This window comes from Cervus elaphus, chromosome 2 (genome assembly GCF_910594005.1).
Source record: "Cervus elaphus chromosome 2, mCerEla1.1, whole genome shotgun sequence".
Taxonomy (NCBI): Eukaryota; Metazoa; Chordata; class Mammalia; order Artiodactyla; family Cervidae; genus Cervus; species Cervus elaphus.
Genome location: NC_057816.1, coordinates 15,781,555 through 15,805,853, shown reverse-complemented (window position 1 = coordinate 15,805,853; position 24,299 = coordinate 15,781,555). Strand labels below are relative to the sequence as shown.

The following is a 24,299-nucleotide window of genomic DNA, read 5'->3' as shown; positions in this document are numbered from 1 at the left end:
TGCAGCGCTTGGCTCATCCGCGCGGCTGTGCTGATCACTGCTACCTGGCTTCCTCCCGCCACTGACTCAGGCCAGACTTCTCAGTTATTAGTGGCAAACATCTCCAGGTAAGCTTTGGGCTAATAAGCATCTCCTGATTCTGCCCTAGCCAGTCCTCAGAAGAACCGTTTACAGCAGTACCTGGGAGTTCTCCAGGACTTGGCTGTAGAACATCCAGGTGGGTGAGGGTTTAAGAATACAGATTTTATCAGATCCACCAGTTCAGACTTCTAATGGAGACCTATTTTTACTGACGGATAATCTGGCTACCATATAAATGAGGCAGTATTTTACTGTTTATTACATATGATAAAGTAATATTTTTGTGAATCTGATGAAAACTATGGACTCTAATTGCAGACAAATGTATGTTCTCTCTCTCTCTTACACACACACACACACACACACAACTTATAATTCTAGAAAATTCACGGCTGTCCTGAAGTTTATCTGGCTCCACCAGTCCCAGGCTAGGAAATTTCACTTTATTAGAAGTTTAACTTCTGCTAAATATTGAGTGGGTTTCCCCTCTCCACCGCCCCCAACTTCCCATTATAACTATATCTAATGGATTTTTTGAATGGAAAAACCAGTTTAGGAAGCTTCATTGAGGCCTTCTCAATGGGCTTTCAGATGCTAATAAGAGCAATTAAGAATATCAACCAAAAAGGTTGGAAAAAAACAAAAAAGATCTAGCTATTACTTCAGTGAGGTATATTTTTTTAAAAGGAGTTACCACAAATGAATTTAAAAAAAAAATTCTTTGGATGGTTATTTAGAATGGGAAAAATAAAATAGACATTTATGTGATTAAAACAAGATTTGATGTTACTACACTACCTAAAGTTGGCTTCTGTGGTGGCTCAGACTGTAAAGAATCTGCCCGCCAATGCAAGAGACCCAGGTTCAATCCTTGGGTCAGAAAGATCCCCTGGAGAAGGGAATGGCTATTTACTCCTGGAGAATCCCATGGATTGAGGACCCTGGCGGGCTACGTACAGTTCATGGGGTTGCAAAGAGTGACTGAGTGACTAACACCTTCACTTTCAATGGATGTTTATTTATTTATTAATTTTCTAAATTTTATATTCGGATATAGCTAATTAACAACACAGCAAAGGGATTCAGCCATACATATACAGGTATCCATTCTTCTCCGAACTCCCTTCCCATCCAGGCTGCCACATAGCACGGAGCAGATTCCCTGTGCTACACAGAAGGTTACCCATTTAAAACACAGCAGAGCGTACACATGCATCCCAGACTCTCTGACAATCCCTTCCCCTCATCTTTCCCTCCTGGTAACCATGAGTTTGTTCCCTAAGTCTGTGAGTCTGCTTCTGTGTTTTTAAATAAGTTCATTTGTATCATTTCTTTTTAGATTCCACATCTAAAGATGTCATAGGACATTTCTCCTTCTCTGTTCAACTTACTTCATCAGTATGACAGTCTCTAGGTGTCTAATGGATTTTAAGGAGTCTTTAATGGTCTTGGACTTTCACCAAATGATTTCCTCACTGGTATGAAGACAATAGTCCACTAACATAGTGTTTTATTTTAATCTGTAATTAATATTCAACCTCAGCTGACTTCAAGTAAATGGTCCTAGATAATCAGGACAGGCCTCACCCAGATCAGCTGGAAGGCTACAAGGACAGAACCAGACCTCTGGGCAGGAGAAGTCCCACCATGAACAGCAGCTTCAACCTCCACTAGAGGCTTCAGCTGCCCTGATAACCTGCCCTGTGGACTCCGGACTTGCCTAGCCAGCCCCACAATCATCTAAGTCAATTCCCACAAATAAGACCCTTAGTACACAGTTCCTACTGCTTCTGTTTCTCTGAACTTTCACTAAGATTTTAATACCAGGAAGTTGGGTGCTGTAGGAACGAATACCTTAAAATGTGGAAGTGGTTTTGGACTTGGATAATGGGTAGTCTGGAAGAATTCTTAGGTGTGTGAGGCTGCCAGGGTTAATACCATGACGGGCGGCCTGGACCTAAGTTTTAGCTTCCCCTGAAATGGTAAGATTCCCTACCCCCATCAGGTAACCTGGAGCCAGCCAATCAATATGCGCCCAGTAAGAACAAAGGGAGAGCTGAAAAGCCCGCGAACGCCCAGGTTTGAAAAAAAGCCCGCGAAAGTCTGTACCAATAGAATTGCTTTGCAAACATGTAACCAATCCTCTTAAGCCAGCTACTAACCGCTTTTGCATATCTTATAAATTTGTGTAACAAGCTTGAGCTCGGCGCTTTCTGACCCTGCACCACTGTGATGTTTGTGGCAGAAAGCCCTGGCTCGAGACAGTAATAAACTTCCCTTTTTTGCGAGTTGCATTGTCTTGGAAGCCTTCTCTCTCTTCCCGCTCGGGGATTCGGACATTGGGCATAACAGGTGCATGATAGAAAAAGGCTGTATTTCCTTAAACAGGTTACTGTTAGAAACGTGGACAGTAAAAACACTTTTGGTGAGATCTCAGAAGCAGATGAGTAAAATCTTTTTGGAAACTGGAGGAAAGATGACCCACACAATATAGAGGTAGAAAACATAATTGAGTTGTATCCTCACAGTTGCTCGTGCTGTGAGTTATGAGCTGGGAATTCAGCTGAGGAGAGTGTCGAGTAAAGGGTGGAACACATGACCTTTCATTTCCTGCTTGTAGTAAAATATAACGGGAAAAATATAAATTGGGGAAAACTGTAAAAAAAAGTGGGTGAATTGGGAAATTTTTAGCTTATTTAAATTGCAAAAGATGCTAAAATCAGGAGATTTACTGTCAGGAAAATATGCTCTGAAGAGAAGAACAAGGGTGGACAGCATTTCATCAGCACGAAAGATATCAGGTGGGACCATTCGGCCACATCAGCAGAAGCCACAAACAGATAGGGGTTACATAAAAAAGTTCAGTGAAGACCTTTCTGCCTAATGATATGAATTCCCATGATATTCATAAGAGACCCACAAAGTTTTGAGAAAATTTTAAGCAGAGCTATGGCCACCTTAGGCTGAAAATGGTGAAGATGTGACAGAATAAAAGAAAACCAGTCGGCTCCCCAAATTCTATAGGCAAGAGAAAGTCAAAGTGTTAGTCACTTAGTCGTGTCTGACTCTCTGTGACCCCATGGACTGTAGCTCTCCAGGCTCCTCTGTTGATGGAATTTCCAGGTTGCTAAAACTAAGGTACAACTGAGTCCTACCTTTCGAAAAAAAAGGTTGCCCCTGAGGGCTGAGACTTGGGTCCAAGAGCCAGAAATGCAGGGTTAGAAGGCAGAGCTGTGGGCCCACGGGATGAATAGAGAACTCACAGAGGATTATTCCCAGCCCTTGCACCCTAAATTTGACTTTTTAAGGTGCTGTGGACTGGTGGCCTCTTCTTCCTTGCATTCTTCTCTCATTAGGAAGAAGAACATTATGGAACTCTTATCCTCTGCCTGCCCTGCCACTGCATTCTAGAAGCAGGTGCCACGCTTTTTAGTTTCACAGGCCCAAAGGACAGAGTGGCATTTTGTCTTAGGGGGACTATACCCATACCTGATTAGATGATGAAAGTTGGGACCTTGAGGGCTGATGATATTTAGGTGAGATTTCTTTTACATGAGTTGATGCTGTAACTGGTTGAGAAATTTGGGGGTTTCAGGATAGGGTGAAGATATTTTGCACGTGGAATGGATATAAATTTTTAGGGAGCAATGAGCAAACCCTAATACATTATAAAATCTCTTCCAAAAATATCTACAGCCCAGGCCCTGGAGCCTGAGAATATAAGTTCATACAGGAAACAATTTGAAAATGGAAGGTCTCTGCATATGTAAATATGTTAAGGATCTTAATGAGCAGATGATCCTGAATTATGCAGTGGCCCTAAACGGGTGCATTCTTATAAGAGGAAGGCAGAGGGAGACTTGAATACACATAGAGGAGGCAAGTGAAGATGGAGCAGAGAGGTTAGAGATGCTGGCCTTGAAGGCTGGAGCGATGAATTACAAGTCCAGGACTCCTGACAGCCACTAGATACTAGAGGAGACCAGGAACAGATTCCCCTTTATGGCCCCTGAAGGGGTTGTGGCCCTGCCAACACATTTCAGCCCAGTAAAACTGATTTTGAACTTCTAGGCTCTAGAACTGTGAGAAAATAAATTTGTGTTGTTCTAACCCATCAAATAAGTGGTAATTCGTTACAGCAGCCACAGGAAACCAATACAGACTCTATCAAAAATGAAGAAGAGGGACTTCTCTGGTAATCCAGTGACTAAGCTCCACGCTCCCAGTGCAGAAGGCCTGGGTTCAATCCCTGGTCAGGGAACTAGACCGGACATGCCTGAACTAAGAGTTCACATTCCATAACTAAAGGTCCCGCATACAGCAATGAAAATGGAAAATCCCACGTGCCATAACAAAGACCTGGCAAGGCCAAATAAATAAATATTAATACTTAATATATCAGGTGAAAAAGATGTGACTTTCTTTGAAAGAGCTCATCAGCTATATAAGATGAAGAGTCAGAAAACTCCAACCCAGTACTGGCAAAAATAAAGACAACAATAAAGCAAACGAAGTGTGAAGAGCTTGGACTGTTTTTGCATCAACAGGGTTCACAGAGAGCAAGGTGTGTGAAGCGAGCAGGAGAAAGGAGGCAGGGAAGTAGGGAAGATGATGATGCTCCACATGGAAGAATCATGACATCCGTGGTTCTGAGAAGTGGTACAACAGGGCCACAACTGACCAAGAGCTAAAGTTAGGATGCTACGGCAAGCAGTCTCTTTGAGATTTTCTGCTCCTGCTGCTAAGTTGCTTCAGTGAGATGTTCTGCTGCTGCTGCTAAGTCGCTTCAGTCATGTCCGACTCTGTGCGACCCCATAGACGGCAGCCCACCAGGCTCCACCGTCCCTGGGATTCTCCAGGCAAGAACACTGGAGTGGGCTGCATTTCTTTCTCCAATGCATGAAAGTGAAAAGTGGAAGTGAAGTCGCTCAGTCGTGTCCGACTCTTCGCAACCCCATGGACTGCAGCCTACCAGGCTCCTCCATCCATGGGATTTTCCAGGCAAGAGTACTGGAGTGGGGTGCCATTGCCTTCTCCGAGTGAGATGTTCTAGTGACCCTCAAATTGTGCTTTATGAGAGACATGGGAGAACTATAAAAAGACCTAAATCCACTGTTGGGTTTTTTTTTTTTTTTCTGGTCTACTCCCCATCCCTGAACTTGATGTTGGGAAAAGAAAGAGACTTCCCAAGAACACAGAGAGACAAAGAAAGGCAGGACAGCCCAGTGGGTAAAGGAAGAGGGCTGGCATCTGATGGAGTTGAGTTCAAATGAAGTGCCTCTGTGTGTCCACAGGTAAGTGACTGAACCTTTGTGAGTTCAGTTTAACCAACAGAGTTAAGGACATCTGCCTTGCCCAGCTGTTAGGGCTATTAGCTAGTGTTTGCCACACACCTGCACAGTTCCTTGAACTTAACTCAGTATTCAGTAACAGTAAGTAAGAGAGAAAGTCAGGACTCCCATCTAGCCACCTGAAGCTTCCCTTCCACCATGAGGCTAGAAACCTGTGTTCAAAGCAGAATGTGAAGATCCTGAATGCCACACCAAGGGTCTGGACTTTATGATACAAGCTGAGATCCATAGAGAGGCTTTCAAGGATGGAACAGCACAGCCTTTTCTATCTTCCAGACAGATGGCTGTCTGGTAGTGGAAAGATCAGTCAGAAGGGAGCTAGTCTGGACCCTGCTGCAAGAGGTTCTGGGAGGTAGATAATGAAGCCCTGATTAAGACAGAACAAGAAGCATATTTCCAAATAGCGTGCTTGCTGATTTGAGACGGTTTTTGAGGAGGCAGACAAGTGACCGCACACATGTGATGACTCAATGGCAGAAAGATGTGGCAGGCGTGTTTGTGCTGGTGAAGAGTTGGGGGCAGCCTAATTACACCAGGCTACTCCAGAAGGGACATTGAGCCTGGCATCTCTTCTGAGAGAGCTGATTATGAAATGTCACAGTGTTCAATGGCTGGGAATGTATGCAATGTTTACAAAGCCTGCCTTTCATGATTCCTAATGATGTGGAGAGCCAGCTGCATATGTCACTCCAAGAGCCATACACTCTGGGCACGGATAGGCCAGCAGCAACATGCAAGTCCCTAATCTGTTCCTTTGAGAGTGGAGACAAACATGCTCTTAGAATTTCAGCACAGGGGCATATCCTTGCAGGGGATGGCTGCAAATCCATAATATCACACTGTACTTCACAACAAAGCAGAAACGCAGAAATACACAGACAATGAGTCATGCTCTGGAAAGCAACTGAAATGCAGTATTTTTATGAAATGTTCATCCATCTGAAATAGTGAGATACGATGCCTTGACCCATAATCTAAGGTGGTGGCCACTTAAGCTGCCTTCCCTAGGAAAAGAAACCATGTTGGCTTGAAGAAAGATGAAATGGAAGGGAACCATGAGGTTCAAAGAGCAAATATCTGTTCATCTTCCCCGCCTGCTCTTCTGACTATTTTCAGGTTTGTCTCATGCACTGTGTTATCTGAGACTTTGTGAAGCTCGTCTTAAATCATCCAAAACCGGTATCATCAAATCCTCTCCCCTAAAGAAAGCACTGCATGGTGGGAGCCACCCACTAACTCCTCACTCCTTGACAGTCACCTTGAACTTGTCTTGGCTGAGTTTTGGCTCATCTTTCACTCTTGTACAATTTAGATACTCAGGGCTGTAGTTGATATCTGTATCCCGTTTCCATTTGGGTAACACATGTGTAACCTAACTGCAACTTAGCAAAAAAAATATAGATAGGTAGATAGACACACACATACATATATAACTTTGCTAAATTGTGGTTATGTATATGTTTATACAGGACTTCCCAGGTGGTGCTAGTGGTAAAGAACCACCTGTCAATGCAGGAGACACTGATGTGGGTTCAATCCCTGGGTCGGAAGATCCCCTGAAGAAGGGCATGGCAACCCACTCCAGTATTCTTGCCTGGAGAATCCCATGGACAAAGGAGCCTGTCAGGCTACAGTCCATGGGGTCGCAAAGTGTTGGACACGATCGAAGCAACTTAGCAGGACACATTTATATATATGTTTAATAGACAGACAGACACACATACATACATATATATGTATCTAACTTTGCTAAACTGTGATTTTATATACACATATATATGTATATATACATATTTATATATATAACTCATAACATGAGACACATAGCTGACTTTGTTTCCTGGAGAAAAAGATCATCATCTTTATCAGATTCTTTAAAATAGTGTGTAATGGGAATTCCCTGGTTGTCCAGTGATTAGGGCTTGGCACTTTCACTGCTGAGGGCCCAGGTTCAATCCCTGGTCAGGGAACTAATATCCCACAAGTTGTGCAGACAATAAAGGAGGAAATAAAGCAGTGTGCAACTCCCAAAAGTTGACTCTTGGCATTAAACTTTCCCTTCTCCACACTCTCCTTCTCTCTCCCCCGCCCTCCTTTGCACTCTCCCTTTCTCTCCTCTCCCCCGCCCCCTCCTCAATTGCCCCTGCACTGGAGGTTTTAGAGCGAATCAGGCTGTGCCCCTGATGCTCCAGGACAGAACATCCTGCTCCCTTAACTTACTGCTCCTTCGGCCAAGCTAAGTGGGTTCTCACTGGGTCTGACTCTGGGGACAGGACCAGCAGATTAAGTGGGGAAGATGCTGAAAGGGGCTGACTTATGGCAAGCACTGTGTTTGTCCCCTTTGTGTGCAGAAAGTCCAGTGGAGGCTGACTCAGTAAGAGCACGTCTCACTGTTTCCATTGCAGACAAAGCCCAGGAAGCAGAGGGAAGAACTGTACCTTCCTCCTTCGCCTGTTACAGCCTAGCCGAGGATCAAAGAGAACATGGATGATCAGAGATCCACCTGGATCCTCGCAATGCTGGACTCATCTCCAGCCACTGAAGTCTGAAGGCCCTGAAATAACTGAACATCAGCTCATGGAAGGGGTGGGGAGAAACCTGATTCCATGAATGAATAGGGTCCTGCTGAATTGGTAGATTCCTGAAGCTGGTGCTGTCTGTGAAACTGGAGTTCACTCTGCTTGACCATTTCTTTTTTTATTTACTGAGGTATAGGTGCCTTACAGTGTTATATTAGTTCCTGCTGTACAATGTGAAACAGCTCTACATACACATTCATCTCTTCCCTCTAGAGCCTCCCTCCCTCCACCCAACATCCCACCCCGCTAGGTCATCACAGAGCCTATATAGCACTTCCCACTAGCTATCTATTTCATACCTGGTGGTGTATATATGTCAACCTCAATCTCCCAATTCGTCCCACCCTCTCCTTTCCTACTGTGTCCAAAGTCTGTTCTCTATGTCTGTGCCTCTATTCCTGCCCTGCAAATAGGTTCGTCAGTAGCATTTTTCTAGATTCCACATATATGCGTTAATATATGATATCTGTTTTTCCCTTCCTGACTTACTTCACTCTGTATGATAGACTCTAGATCCACCCACGTCACTTCTTAGTTCTTCCCTCAGCTGCTCAATGACCCTCCACGCCCTCTTTAATAAAATGAGGCATCTTAAGAAATGCCTCTGCAGGGCTTTTGCATTCCCAGCCCTCGGGATGATGGCATTCCTGGAAGAATTAGGGGTTCACTGTGGCCTTCTGTCTCCTCTTCTCCTAGGCTCCCGCTGACCACACATCACTCCAGCTATGACTTCCCCATAAATGGACTTTCCAACTCCCATTCGTCACCCCCACAACCCCCCAGCTCCGACTCATCACCCCCCTCCATCCTCCAACCCCTTCTCCCTTGCCTGCCTTCTCACAGATGCACAAGAGACTGAGAGCCTTGGCCTTCAGTTTCTTTACGTAATTCACTCCATGGAGTTTTTTCTTTCTCAATAAAGGACTTCATTTCTATTGACTTGCAAAGACCACACATTTCAAGTGCAGCCCAAACAAATCAATGTCACATGAGCCAAATAAATCCTTCTAAGGATTCCAAAGAACTAATGATCTGCAGTCTTCTCAGCCTCTGTATTTGGGTGAGGGCTGGTTACATTGTATGTGACCCCAAGACTATCTAAAATATTAAGCTGCTATGTAAAATATACACATTTGTCCAAAATACACTTCTGGAGGGGGAAGCCTTTTTGAAAGATGTCCCTCATTGCATGTGTATCCAGTTCACTCTTTACTCCTTCAAATCACACCACGTTCTTCAGTCACATTCATGAGATACTTGAATCCTATGAAAGTTGGCTTAAAAAAAAACACTTATTAGACATTCGGAACAGGACCATTAAAATAGTTGCTATAGAATGAGATTGAGGGCTTTTGCTCTGCTGTTTGGAATGAGCTGGGTTAGCATCTGCCAAGTCTATTCTTGGCTCTGTTTTTCATGATTAGCCCCTCACTTTTTCCAGCTCAAAAATATAAACACAAACAGATGAAAATTACTATGTGACACTGCTCCTCTTTCATGCCCTGCTGGAACATCCTGAGCTAGGTTTGGTGTTAGTGACCTCAGGGTAATTTTTTTTTTTTTTGCACCTGGGGTGGTAAATTATTTCCAGGTGAGGCAAAACCAGATGGCCTTAACTTTCCTGGAGTTGATGAAAATGATCGTACCTGCTTCAGAAAACGACCAATCAAACACCAGGGTTTGATTTACCATGGTAACATCTCAGCCAGTGGCTTCTGCACCGTTAGTGGAAGATGTTGAATCTACCAATTAAAACTAGCAAATGACACCCCCTATCCGACACACACACACTCTCTCATCACATTATTCTAAGTGCCTGCACACAGCCAGCTGCTGCTGAACAAAAGGAAAATTTTTTTAAAATTATTGAAAAATCAGAGCTCCTACCTGGTGACATACAGAACAATAAAGCTGGTTTGTAACCCTCCTGCCACCATCTACCACCACACAAATACAGAAGATGCTTGAACTGTATAATTGCCTTGGGTCTCTTGTGACGTTCATATCCATTTGGCAAGGATACCCAATAACATAGGAGTAGGGCAATTTTCTCACTTATGAGTTATCAAATGTCTCCTAAGTTGGGCATATGCATTCAGTATTCTGTGATTATCAGATGCTATTAGATTGTCATGTATTTTCACTCTCTGGTTCATAATTCAATACAATTCAATTTCTTTACGTTCAATTCAATTTGATTCCATCTAATTCAATTTAATTCAATACCTTCATTAACCACATACTCTATTAGTTACAAGCTGATATGAAAATTAAACGCAACCCCTCCCCACACAAGGAACTTAAAATAATTGATCAGCTACTGTTTGAGGGACTTTTATAACTGCACCATGAGCATGCTAAACATCAGTGAGTATAAGACCAAAGGTGTCAGGAAGGACTTTTATATGACTGTGACTTATTGTGTGACAGAAAATAGCTGATCCTGCTTATTTTATGTATATTTACTTATGAACATACAGCATGGTTATCTTGATTTTTGAGGAAAAATGCAGCTAGAATGAATATGTTTTGAAAGACAAAGGAAAAGAAGAAACAGGAAAAAAAAAGTGTGCCGCAGCATAACAATATCTTCAATGCAGCATTAACAGTAAAAGGCATAAAAATCTAGCAGCATTTAAGTGCTTATTCTTAAAATCACTTAGATCTTCATTATTTTTCAACAGAGCAAAAGTGTTTGCTTTTGCAGATGTTCTAACACAAATATTCACTTTCCAGACCGATAAAAATAGCCGTCGTGTGCAGTTATGACCACTAACACCATTTTTAGACACATGAAATCAGAGAAGATTAATCACACCAATATGAAGCAGGCAATGCATGGATTTCTAAATTATTCTGCAGCCTCAGGTCTAGACCCCATGGACGAAAAAGGGTAGCAGCTATAGTTTCACAAGAGAATGTATGTTCCCTAAGGGAATCTGACGTAGTATATACTACTCCCAGGACTGGAAATCAAAGTCTGCCTTTGGTTTCTACAAACAGTTTGCATCAATAACACGTGATGGGGCAAAGCATTTTTTTGTGCCGCTCCACATTTCTGATCTACTTTACTAAATTTACTGCTTTATCAGTAGCAAAAAGCTCTCTCTCCCCCAGCTTACATCAGTGAAGGATAGCACTTAGAATAGCCCACTTTATTTTAACACCTGTGCCTGCCAAGTTGCTTCAGTCCTGTCCAACTCTTTCTGACCCCATGGACCACAGTGCACCAGGCTCCTCCATCTATCGGATTCTCCGGCAAGAATACTGGAGTGGGTTGCTAGTCCCTTCTCCAGAGGATATTCCCGATCCAGGGATCAAACCCGGGTCTCCTGCATTGCAGGAAAATTCTTTACCATCTGAGCCACCAGGGAAGCTCTTATTTTAATGTCCTCGTTCCATTAAACGTGAATGCCTTCTTCATCCATGGCACATTAATTAGCATTTAAAATTTAGGAAGTTCTTACTCTAGGCCATGGGGTTGCAAAGAGGTCAACAAGACTTCGTGACTAAACAACACTCTAGGCTAGACTCACTTAAGGAAGCATAAATTCAGAAGACACTCTCTTGTCTGTGCTTCCTCTCTTCCCATCCTTTACTCACGCATTCATCAGCTCATCATCTGTGTGAGCTCGCCTCCTGTAGGCACTGTTGATCCTGCCCTCACGGAGTTTACATTTGCTTGGGAAAGAACAGATACCAAACAGTGTACATGAATGGCTATCACACTTGCCTTTTAGGTAGTAGAATCTTCTCGGCCAATGAAATTCTACACTGAAAGTTCATCAAGTTATGAAACTGAGCTGTTTATTTGGGGTTGGGATGGGAGGATGTCTAGGAACCCAGGACTGCAATCCAGGGTCCTTTCTTATTTCATTTCTTTTTCTATTTAATTGGAGTATAATTGCTTTATAATGTTGGTTAGTTTCTGCTGTACAATGAACAGAATCAGCCACATGCATATATATATATATATATGTATATATTCCCTCCCCGGTGGGCCTCCCTCACCCTCTACCTCCAACCCCTCTAGGTCATCACAGAGCGCTGAGCTGAGCTCATCTCAGTTCTAACATCTCTCTCTTCTTCCCGCTCTCGGTGTTAAATGGCAAAGTTTGAGACGAGGGTATAGTTTAGTCATACTCTGTATTTACTGAATAAAAATAAATATGTTTCACTTTTAATTATAAAAGAGGAGTGTGTCCTATTTATCCACCCACTGCAAGAGTGACTTCATAAGTAAAAATATGCTCTCAAGTGTTCTTGCTGCCCTACACCTCTCACCTGTCCCCCTCCCCTCCTGAAAGCATTGCACTCAGCAAGACCCTCCGCTCCTGCAGCCTTCCTAGAAAATCCACTGCAGAACCACAGAGAGAACCAGCATTTACTGAGCACCTTTTGTGTTACGGGTCCCATGCTAGATGCTAAAGGTACAGCAAGCGATACTGAGATGCCAAGGATGGATTACGGTCAAGTTCATGCAGGTGAAGAAGCAAAGATTCGAAGAGGGCAAGGAGCGAGGTCAAGGACACCCAGCTCCTGGCTGAAACGGACGGGATTCAAACCCAAACCCACTGGGTCTTAAGTCAAACTGCTAGTGCCGTGTTACCTGCGTGCCACCATGCTGCGCCTCGTCACTGTCCCTCTGCATTTCTTCTCTCTCCATCTCCTTTGGCATCTCTCTCTCCCTCTCCAATTCTCTTTCTCTCTCTCTCTTTCACACACACACACGCACGCTTCCCCTCTGCTTGGAAATACCCACTCCTGAAGTGGAACACTTGGAAGGTCCACGTGGACTTTCTCTTCCCCGCCCTCCTTACTGCTGTCCCAGGCTGCAGTTGCTGCTCCTCAGGCCACAGCGCCAGCAATGCCAAAAAGCTGTTTTTCTTCCACTCTAGTAAACATGGTTCTATTCACTTGTGAGTTTGTGCGTTTGCTTATCTGATGAGCCCAGATACTGTGTTAACCCCTCCCAGGGTATGGCTCTCTGGCAGCATGCTCTCCCCACGCCCACCTTGGCCCCAGACACACAGCCCCATTGAGCTCAGACGCAGGGCGAGGAAGGAAGGTGTCTTTGAGGTGAGACTTGGAGGTGAGCGGGTGAGGGCATAAACAGAACATCTGCTTTCATTATCCGAAAACAAATTTAGTGCCAATAAAAGGTGTTCAAGTGAGAAGACTGGGGATGGAAATTGACAGTCAAAATCACAGCCATACCTGATCCTGCCTCTCAGGCATCAAATCCTCTGCAACAGGACTTAACTCCATCCAGCCCCTCGGCAGGGAGCTCGGACCCTTCTGACTTCATTCTCTGGCCTGCCAGCTTTTCTTAAACCTTTGGGATGTCAGACAATGCTGTCTTAAGTGGTTTATAAAAACTCACTCATTCAACCTTCACAAGGGTTCTAATGAGTCACAGAGAGGTTAAATGACTTGATCAAGGGCACGCAGCTAGTGACCAAGGGAGCCAGGGCTGAACCCAAGGAGTTAACCACAGCGCCGTGCCGGCTATTGACCGAAGGACACTTATTTTTAGACATATTCTGAGACCTATAAATGAATCGATGGGAATTTTAAATTTCTTTCTAAATAAATTAATGACCAAAAGCCTGACATGGTAGCTGAGTCCATGCTCTTCAGTCAGTTACTGTTTGCCACCCGACCTCGGGTTAGTTATTGAATCTCTAAAAGCCCTGGTCTCCTTACCTCCTCAGTGAGGGTGATGGTCATATGCAGAGGGAATAACGTGTCGGAAGTGGTGCCTCACTCTTTACTGTGGATGCCCATCCCTGGACAATGACATGTCAATCACAATGACATAGGCAGGGCCTTTTAGAGGATGGAGAAGAAACCAAAGCAAATCATATGAAACCCACACACACACCACATTCATTTGGTATGGATTTCAGCTCTTGACAACCACTGTTACTGCCAGTAGAGATCTGAATCTCTAAATGTCCACAGCAGTTATGTCCCCAGAAAATGCATCATCCCCCTGCCCCGAGGGCAGTGCACCTTGAAAGACGCCTTCTGAGAGCTCTCAAGACTCTGCCCACATCTGTCCCATACCCTCTTTCACCCTCTTCCATCCCTGCCCCGAGCCCTTTGAAGTCCTCATCAGGACTGCCTACCTCTATTGCTCACCCCTTGCAGCATCAAGGTCCTGAGCACCATCCTAGAAGGGAAGGCAGCTGGTCCTTTGCCACGTCCTCTATCTCAATTCCATCATCTTTCCATCATCTCACAGAATTATCTGGCTAAGTTTGTCATAAGCTACACAAAGACTTGGACTAGCTTTAGGAAAGTCAGCAGTACTCCCTAAAGGGACTCCGTTATTCCACTCAAGGTAGATTGGTGATACCCCTAAGTCTCCAGCGGCTCCCGAGCTAGGGTGTCCCATCTGGCTGCTCCCTCCTCCCACTACACCTGGGTCTCAGTGGAATCATGTTACCTGATCCACTTACAGTTGCCAACACAAAGACACACTGGCAAACTAACTCTGCTTCCATTGATTTCTCTTCTCTAATGTGAAGATTACCACATCACCTTCCCATCTTAAAGGAGTATTTTGAGTAGAAAAGCCATAATAAACACAAAGTTGCTTTGAGATCTTCAGAGAATGGATTTTACATGGAAGTGCACTCAACATTTGTGGTGTACGGCTAATTCACTCTGTTATTGTTCAGTCACTAAATTGTGTCCAACTCTTTGTGACCCCATGGACTGCAGCTCACCAGGCTTCCCTGTCCTTCACCATCTCCCGGAGTTTGCTCAAACTCATGTCCATCGAGTCGGTGATGCCATCCAACCATCTCGTCCTCTGCCGCCCCCTTTTCCTCCTGCCCTCAGTCTTTTCCAATTCACTTCGCTGAGCAATATAACCTAACACAGCACTGCAAAGCAACTATAGAAAAATACAAATGGCAATCACTCAGTCACATCCAACTCTGGGAGGGCTACATGTCCATGGGACGGACATGCAGAGGACAAGATGCTTGGAAGGCATCACCTACCCAATGGACATGAGTTTGAGCAAACTCCAGGAGATGGTGAAGGACAGGAAAGCCTGGTGTGCTGCAGTCCATGGGGTCACTAAGAGCTGGACACAATTTAGTGACTGAACAACGACAACAGAGTGAATTAGGACTACATGACCATGCGATTCTCCAGGCAAGAACACTGGAGTGGGTTACCACGCCCTCCTCCAGGGGATCTTCTCCACCCAGGGATCAAATCCCAGTCTCCTGTATTCCAGGCAGATTCTTTACTGTCTGAGCCACCAGAGAAGCCCAAAGCAATTATATTCCAATAAAAATTAATTTAAAAATCATTTGGTTATTTTCAATGACTATGACCCTAATAGGAATCAATTGCTTTCATCCACAGATAATGTAGACAATGGCTTTGTAACTACATTGATAGATTTGCTTAAAGAAAAAAAAAAGTAAATCAAGGCTAGAAGGTGATAATCCCGACTCTTCTATGGAATGTACACAGCTATGGATCAAATTCAGGCCACTTGTGCAGCGGAAGCCAAGGCACACTATTTTATTTTAATTTTATTTCTTGGTTGAATTTTGTTGGGTAACCCTATCGGTGCTACTGTAAATAGACTCCAAGAATCAGTGCAACTACTCTGGGAGATGGTGAAGGAGGGAAGCTTGGAGTGCTGCAGTTCACAGGTCACAAAGAGTTGGACACAACTTAGCTACTGAACAACAGAAGTAGTTCTGGTGGGGAGCTGACAGCTGTTACTGAAAATGAAGTGAAAGTGTTAGTCGCTCAGTCGTGTCCAACTCTTCGGGACCCCACGGACTATACACTTCCAGGCTTCTCTGTCCATGGAATTCTCCATGCAAGAATACTGGTGTGTGTTGCTATCCCCTTCTCCAGAGGATCCTCCTGTCCCAAGGATCCAAACTGGGTCTCCTGCATTGAAGGCACTCTTTACCATCTGAGCCACCTGGGAAGCCCATGGCTACAAAGGGAACCCACCGATCAGAGTAATCAGTCTGAGGAAAGGAAAGAGCACACAGTGACTACATGCCTTCCGTTTCAGGGAACACCTGGGTGGCTTTAGAGATGAAGAATGCTCTATCTGAAGTTTTGAAGCAAGCATTTGCTTAATTTTGTAAGAACTTTATTTGGAAAGCTGGGGTCGGGAAGAAGAGAGTGTTTCTTCGTTTCATAGTATTTCACGCTCAGAAGGTCAGCCTCCACCCTCACTAATCCTCTCTCCCTTCTCACATCCCAAGGGACCATGCATACATTGGCCCAGAATCTCAGAACCCTTTTCTCTTGCATTGAGAGGGTGACTGGAAGGCACCCTACAGGAATTCCTGTTTCGGTGACAAGATTATCCTTATCCTTGGCCTCAGCAGGGTGAGAAGAGCAGTTGTAAGAGTTAACAAGACCTGAATCTAGTGTCTGGGTCTGTCCTTCATTTTTTGGCCCTATCCTCACTTTGAACACAGGGAGAACAAACCTTTGAAGACGTCAGGTTCCAGTGTCAATGTGGCTTGGACCAAACCTCATTTCTACCCCTTAGTTGGTGGGGGATCCTAGGGACATGAATCAACTCTTCAAGCCTGAACTTCTCCCTGGTAAGCAAGGAACATGGCAGCAACTCGGTCCCAGGGTCAGTGCAAGCAACATTTTATATCACCTATGCCTGGTGTTTAGTTGATAAGTATTTGTGTCAATGGTATACCATTGCTGTTAGCAATTTACTTGCAATGCAATGCAAGTATAAAATCCATCAAACGGTGTACAAATAAGATGAATAATACAGAAAAGTAGTATTGTTATTTTTTAAATTTTTATTATTTTCACTCTTGCATTAGGCCTATCTTGGAAATGACAGGAGACATTCTGAGAAAAGGAATCACAGCCTTTTACTTACATGAGGCTTTGAAAGACCTAATGTTGTTGAGAAACACACATTTGCTAAACATTAGTACAAGTTTAAATGAGAATTTACACACACACAAACACAGATTCGCTGGGCCTGGAAAATGATTGTGAAGACAGAGAATTAATTCTTCTATACTTCCTGCCTTGCAGAAAGAGAGGAAGGAGGGCGCCTCAAAATCAAATAACATTTCCTTCAACTATGAAACTTGGAGTGAATAAGCGATTGACTTTTCCATTTGGTGCCTTAATTCCTGTCTGTCAGATTTCCTGCCATGTCTTGCCCAGAAATGCTACCATCTATCACTCCCCTGGAATGAACCAGGCCAGGTACATCTCTCTGAATCTCATTCTCTCTCTCTGGTTCCCTGATAAGCCTGGTGGAGCTGGGGGCTGTTGACAAGATTCCTATTTTCACCGATAAAGTACCATTTACACTAAAAATGCAAAGAGAATAGTGGGGTGTGTCATTCAAACACAAGGCCCCCTGAGGGAAAACAAGGCAGGACTTCCAAACATAAAATGCTGGCCTCCAAAAACAGAAGAGATGGGGGAGGGAGAGAGTCCAGGATTCCAATTAGCATTCATGCCAGCTCTTACTTGGTGAAATCAGGGATCATAGCCTTGTGGATTAAGGATTAAGAGCAAATTTGGCTTAGTGAATATTCCTCCTCTGGATAAATGTCTGTTGAGGATTTAGAAAACATTTTTTTCTAAACCAGTTGGGTATTTTCTTAACATGCCAATATTTTTATTTTTTAATAATTACATCAACTTCTATATACGAAGTCTGATTTTTTTTCCCCCCACATTTTAAAGGTGAAACCTCCTCCACCAATTTAATTGATCCTCTTGCCTCCAGTCTCTCCACAGCCAGGGAGAGGAGCAGCGGGGCCGCAGGGCGCAATCAGCAGGTGACCCCACCAGCAGGGTCAGCCCATCACGCCGTCAGCTCACACAGCACTGAATCCAATCTGCAGGGATCACAGTGCAATAAGCTGCCTGCATTCCTGAGTTCCCGACAATCATTTCTGAAATGGACTCAGCACTTGAGAAAGCTTTTACGTGGCTTTGCCCGGCGCGTTCTGGATCAAAACTGTAGATGGAGTGGCTGGGAGAACAGCCCAGGGTGGCGGGGCTTAGCGAGGACTCTTCCTTCAAGGATGATCGGGGAGAAGGGAGCACCTGGCCCATCCTGCTGGCAATCTGTCAGTCCTCCACCACCAGGGACTCAGTCCTTCCCCTTCTGGTCCCTCCCTCCTCACCCCAGAGACACCAGAGGCAAACATCACAGATAAATAATAGCCTCCAACAAAAGAATGATACAGGGACTTCCCTGGTGGTCCAGTGGTTAAGAATCTGCCTGCCAGTGAAGGGGACATGGGTTTGATCCCTGGTCTGGGAAGATCCCACTTGTGATGAAGCATCTAAGTTTGCACACACAACTACTGAGCCTGTGCTCTGGAGCCCAAGAGCTGCAAATACTAAAGCCCACAAGCCTCAAAGCCTGTGCTCCCTAGAGCTTATGCTCACAACAAGAGAAGCCACCACAATGAGAATCCCATACACGCAACTAGAGAGGAGCCCCGGCTCACAGCAGCTAGAGGAAGCCTGCATGCAGCAACAAAGACTCAGCATAACCAATACATAAATAAATAAAATTAATACTAATAAAAAATGATATACTGAGGGAGGGGTAAAAGGGGATCTTGGCTCACTGTGGCCGCTTCAATTCCTCCCCATCCAGTCTCTCGGGACATAGCATTGCCCACAATTCCAGACCCCAAAAGACTGAAAATGTAATAACACATGGTAGCTGAGTGTGCAGATTCAGGCTCCAAAGACCATGGATCACACTCTGGCTCCAACCCACGGTCACTGTGTAATAACTCCCTAGGGCTTCAGCTTACTCATCTGTACAGTGGGAATAATAATAATATTCCCTTCCTTACAGAGCCACGGTAAGCACTGAATGAGTTAATACCTGTGAAATACTCAGGACTGTGCCCGGCATAAAAGTATCGTTTTCACCATCATCATTATTTGCAGGTGAATGAAGACAGATATCATCTGTAGTTTTCTACAGATGTGACTGAGACTTAGATTATGTAGTCACAGAGCTAGGATTCAAACTGACATATATCTGACTCTGGAGAGGAGATGCTTAACCAAGAATCAAGACACCTCTCCTGGTCAAGGTTATCCAAGCAGTGGGCACCAGCACATCCTCCCCACCTCCTGACACAGGGTTTGGCTCTGACACATCAAGTCCTGTTCACGGAGTTCCTACTACCAGTTAGACACAGTGATGCAGAAGAGGTGGTAAAGTTGCTTCCCTATCTGTAGGGAGGAATCCCATGTAACCATGAAAAGACAAGCAGCAGGAACAAGCAAATAAGGACGAAAGGGAGACATCCCCCCATCGCCCATGCAGCATCCTATGCTCTGCCCTGGAGTCAATGGCCTTTCAGATGAGTGTGCTCAGCTGCTCCGGTCTTGGGAGGTTTTGTCCCTGGTGAAGCTGTGCCCTCCCTCTTGCTTAACCGCCTCCTCTCCATCCTTGAAGTGCCTGATGCAATGGCTCTTCGGCGTGGAGCTCCTGGCCTCTGCAGTCTAGACCCCGTTTCCTGCAAGCCCTCCACTGCACACAGTCCCCTCTGAAGCCCAGATGTACTGTGCTGTGCTGGTGTCTGTCTCCTCCCTTGAGAATAACACCCATGGAGGAAGGGGTGGTTTCTCCATGGTCTGACCACACGTGGCACCCGTATACAGTGAAGGATTACTGACTGCACCTCCTCCAGGGACACGACTGCCTGGCCTCTCCCTCCCCTCCTTTGTCTCCTGTGAACCTATTTCAAGAATCTCCAGAAAGGACAGATCATGAAGAGGTGTGCTCACCCACACTGGCCGTGAGGACCAATTGTGGACTGTCCTGCCGCTCCAGAAGACAGGGAGAAGGAGGCAGCTCTGGGAGCCCGTCAGCTTCAGGTCCAGGCTCCACCTTTCTAACAGCCCCAAACTGGGCAGTGGGTCTCCTGTCACTTCCCTGGATGGATACTCATCAGCCAATCAGCTGGCGTTCAAGCATCATGCAGCACTAAAGGAAATGGACACCTATGCCTCCCTTCTAGCCTTCCTGCCCTCCCCATTTTCCCGCCAGTGTTTTTTCTTTAAACCCTAGGTCACCCGACTCTGTCACACTGCCAGTGGCCTCAGCTAGGTAAATGCCACTGGTTCCCCTGAGCTGGAGCTCCACCTCCATCAAGTAGCCGGTACATCAAACACACAAGAGCTTTAAAGGCTGCCTTCCTGGCTGAGCTAAATGGAATGCATGTCCCTCTTTGCTTTGTCTTCTCTTCCCTCCAGCTTTCCCCATGGCACCTCCAGCTGAACCCAGTGCTGTGCCTGTCTCCCAGGTAAAGTGCAGACCCACCAGCCACCAGGACTGACATCATATAATGGTCCCAGGTGAGGGAGATGAAATGAACATCACCAGCAGTGCTGACAACCAGCGAGGCTGCAGGTGGGGCACGCTCCTCCCACCAACTGTGGCTTCAAGAGAGCCTTTGTTGACTTCAGAAGCTATGTTTTTGGGGGATGGGTCCTCTGTTCACTGGGGGTGCACCTCCTGCCTCCTGTTCTTTGTCATCTCCATCTCTGCCTCTTCCAGCTCTGCTTGCAGGCAGGAGGCTGACTGGATTAAAGGACCCAGTGAACCTTCTCAGGAGTAACCAGTCCCAACAGCGGTGACAGACAACGGGGAAAACTCATTCTCCTTTCTCCTTGGAAATGCTTCATGCCCACATGACCCGCTATGATCTCCATTCCTGGGTCATCTGCCAACATCTTCCTCCAGGGGTCGCTTGTGAGTTTTTGCAGACATACTTGACACTCGGATTTTTCTCTTCTGTGTCACACAGGTCTGAGTTGTTCTTTTTGTTGCTTCTCATCAGTAGGCATGTGAGGTGTGCAACCCTGAAGTCAGGAAGGCACATCACTTTGCAGTTATATTTTCCTTGCACTGCATTTCTTGTGGCTTGGTCACACCTGAGAAGCTGCATTTCCTTGCTTTGGGGCTTATAATTAGCAAAATACAAACAAAAATCCTGGGTCATAATCCAGGAGTCTTTTTCTCCAGGGTTAGTTATGTAGAGTCTCTTATAGGACAATGGCTGACTCTTCAGATGTGCTCCCGCCTGGCCCCAGGCACAAGCCGGTGGCCGGCGTGCGTTTTAGCAATTGTAGCTCTCGGGTTACTGAGATCACAGTTCTGGTTATTTCTGTGGGTTGATGTTGTCACTGCGGCTGCTTGGTTTGGCCTGGTTTCTCTGTTTATCTGTTCCAAGAATGTCAGGATGCTAATCCTGAAACCAAGGTGACTTCTGCTGGGGTTTCTTGACTCAGTCCCTGAGCCATTGTCCCTGCCAGCTGGGACCAACCATCCACCGATGTCTACCACACTCACATGGTTTTCTCACACATGGCTTCAGAGGGACTCTGGAACCACGACAAGAAGCAAAGGACTCTTTCCACTTTGATGTGTGAGAAGAGTCTGTTCTTCTGTTTCCAGAGGGAATACAAAGATTCATGAGCTTCAGTGGCCCTGCTTTTCACCCCCAATAGGTAATATCAGCCCTTCGTCCTTGGCAGCAAAGAAGGGTGCACCCGCTGCCAGATTCTGTGTGGTGACGACCCAGAGATCGTTATACAGCACAGAAGGTAATCTGATCTTCCAGGGTGGCACCTGGGCTCTGCTTGGAGCTGGAGGGAGGGGTGAGGGGTGTAGGCATGAGGGTGGGGGGCACTGCTGCTCCACAAGCATGCCTTCAGATTCAGCAGAAGAGGACACCTGTGATCCAGCAGGCAGCAATGTGTTTGAGACACTCAGGTTCATTCCTATTCTCTGGGCTCAGCCAAAAAGCTGATAAAGAAGGAATAGCATCTTCCTCCTAAAAGTTCAAGTGTAGCTGAGAAGAGTAGGTATGAGCATACACTTACGTGCACACACACAGGTGCACATGGCCACAGAGAAACGATATGAAACTCAGGATGAAAAGTTAGGTCAGCATAGAGAAGGAGGGAGTTGGGGCTATACAGGCAACCAGACCACACAGTCTGCAGTTGACCCACTCAGCTCTGCTTGCAAAGGACTCTCATATGGGTCAAGAGCAGGATGGAGTCCTCAAGACCATGCCAAGGAGCAATTCACTGGGAAGGAGTTCTCTTCTCTTGATCTCAGAACAGTGATGTGAGAAAACATGGGGGCCAAGGGACAGCAAGGATGTCAAAGATGTGAGGGTACACATCGTCCAGCCAGTCCACGAGGGTCAGGGATGGAGCTGAGGCTAGGGAGCTCATGTGTGCTCAGAAATTTCAGCGATGGCGAGGTTCTGGCAGACTCCCTTAGTTTTGAAGTTTGAGAATTCTGGTTTTAGAAATTTGGGATTTTTGCTTTCAAGTGATGGTTTGAAACCATGCCTTGGAAGGAAAAGATAAATGGCATCTGATGTGGAAACACTGCTGTTCAAAGGCTTGTAGACAAAGTATGCATAAGGGATATCCAGGAATTAGCATCAGGCTGATCTGCCTCTTGAGAAACCTGTACACAGGTCAGGAAGCAACAGTTAGAACTGGACATGGAACAACAGACTGGTTCCAAATAGGAAAAGGAGAACGTCAAGGCTGTATATTGTCACCCTGCTTATTTAACTTATATGCAGAGTACATCATGAGAAATGCTGGGCTGGAGGAAGCACAAGCTGGAATCACAACTGCCGGGAGAAGTATCAATAACCTCAGTTATGCAGATGACACCACCCTTATGGCAGAAAGCGAAGAAGAACTAAAGAGCCTCTTGATGAAAGTGAAAGAAGAGAGTGAAAAAGTTGGCTTAAAGCTCAACACTCAGAAAACTAAGATCATGGCATCCGGTCCCATCAATTCACGGCAAATAGAAGGGGAAATAGTGGAAACAGTGGCTGACTTTAATTTTCTGGGCTCCAAATCACTGCGGATGGTGATTGTAGCCATGAAATTAAAAGACCCTACATGCAAAACAAAAAAAGAGACACAGATGTACAGAACAGAATTTTGGACTCTGTGGGAGAAGGCGGGGGTGGGATGTTTCGAGAGAACAGCATTGAAACATGTATATTATCTAGGGTGAAACAGATCACCAGCCCAGGTTGGATGCATGAGACAAGTGCTCAGGCCTGGTGCACTGGGAAGACCCAGAGGAATTGGGTGGAGAGGGAGGTGGGAGGGGGGATCGGGGTGGGGAATATTGTAAATCCATGGCTGATTCATGTCAAAGTATGACAAAAACCACTACAATATTGTAAGGTAATTAGCCTCCAACTAATAAAAATAAATAAAAAAATAAAATTGAATCTATTTAGAAAAAAAAAAAAAAGACGCTTGCTCCTTGGAAGGAAAGTTATGACCAACCTAGACACCATATTAAAAAGCAGAGACATTACTTTGCCAACAAAGGTCCGTCTAGTTAAGGCTATGGTTTTTCCAGTGGTCATGTATGGATGTGAGATTTGGACTGTGAGGAAAGCTGAGTGCTGAAAAATTGATGCTTTTGAACTGTGGTGTTGGAGAAGACTCTTGAGAGTCCCTTGGACTGCAAGGAGATCCAACCAGTCCATCCTAAAGGAGATCAGTCCTGGGTGTTCATTAGAAGGACTGATGCTGAAGCTGAAATTCCAATACTTTGGCCACTTGATGCGGAGAGCTGACTCATTTGAAAAGACTCTGATGCTGGGAAAGATTGAGGGCAGGAGGAGAAGGGGATGACAGAGGATGAGATGGTTGGATGCCATCACTGACACAATGGACATGGGTTTGGGTAAATTCCAGGAGTTGGTGATGGACAGGTAGGCCTGGCGTGCTGCAGTTCACGGGGTCGCAAAGAGTCAGACACGACTGAGCGACTGAACTGAACTGAACTGGCCTGGATATCTGGCTGAAATCTGGCCTCAACACTAAAAGATTATTTAGATAACTGAATAAGACTCCCTTCCTGGGCATTCAGTGCCAGAATCATGTTCATTCTTGCTTGAATGACTGATGTCATTTCAGATCCTAGTTTATAAGAGCATAGAAGACCTAGCAAAGGAGACTGAAGGATACTAGATAGATTGATGGGTGGGTGGGTGGATGGTTGGATTAACGAATGGATAGACTGATGGATGGATAAATGGATGGATAAATGGATAAAAAATGTATGGATGAAAGGATGGATGGATAGACAGATGGATGGGTGGACAGTAGATGGACAAATGGATGAATGGATGGCCGGATGGATGCAGGACAGATGGTAGGCAGACAGAACACTCAGCTGGTCCCTCTGCTTCGTGGCCCTTTCTTCTCT

General features: G+C 45.2%; 1 protein-coding gene and 1 non-coding gene across 6 annotated transcripts in view; one reads left to right on the top strand and one right to left on the bottom strand.

Moving 5' to 3' along the window:
- The window catches only part of NTM (neurotrimin), a 930,062-nt gene that overhangs the window by 237,692 nt on the left and 668,071 nt on the right, over positions 1 to 24,299 (bottom strand). The window lies entirely within an intron of this gene.
- TRNAE-UUC lies at positions 7,330 to 7,402 on the top strand. The gene has a single exon. It is a non-coding gene; the product is annotated as a tRNA-Glu (tRNA).